We start from the raw sequence: 527 nt of genomic DNA, 5'->3' as shown, positions 1-527 counted from the left end.
GAAATGTAACACTGACCTTCTTCTTGTACTTTATAAACATTCTCCCTCCTCCTTAATCTATCTTTCTATTCTCTTTCTCTTTCACACTTGTTTTATTTTGTCTTCCTTTACTTATCTTAATTTTCTTTTAATCTTCATATTTCTCCCCTCCCCCCTCCTGTTTCTCATGCGTCTCATCATTAGTGTTATTGTTCTTCTGTTTGTATTTTTTCTCTTTTTCTTTTTCTTTTTTGGCCTCACCTCTTAGTTTTCTTCCTCTTCGATTTTTTTTCGGCAATTAGCCTGCTCTTTATCTCACTGTCTTTTATCCCTTTTCATCTTTTTCATTCTCATTCCTTCTCATCTCTTCTTTCTTCTTGTCTCCTTTCGTCTTTTGCTATTCTTCTTTATTTCCTTTAAATACATTTTCCTCTTTTTTTCTCCTCCCTTCCTTCCCTCTCTTCTTCCCTTTACTTTTTTACATTTTTTTCTTGTCCAAGTTTTCATCCTATTCCTTCTACCTATTTTTTCTTCTCATATTCTTAGTA

The sequence above is a fragment of the Penaeus monodon genome, chromosome 27 (genome assembly GCF_015228065.2).
Source record: "Penaeus monodon isolate SGIC_2016 chromosome 27, NSTDA_Pmon_1, whole genome shotgun sequence".
Classification (NCBI taxonomy): Eukaryota; Metazoa; Arthropoda; class Malacostraca; order Decapoda; family Penaeidae; genus Penaeus; species Penaeus monodon.
This window is presented reverse-complemented; position numbering follows the sequence as displayed.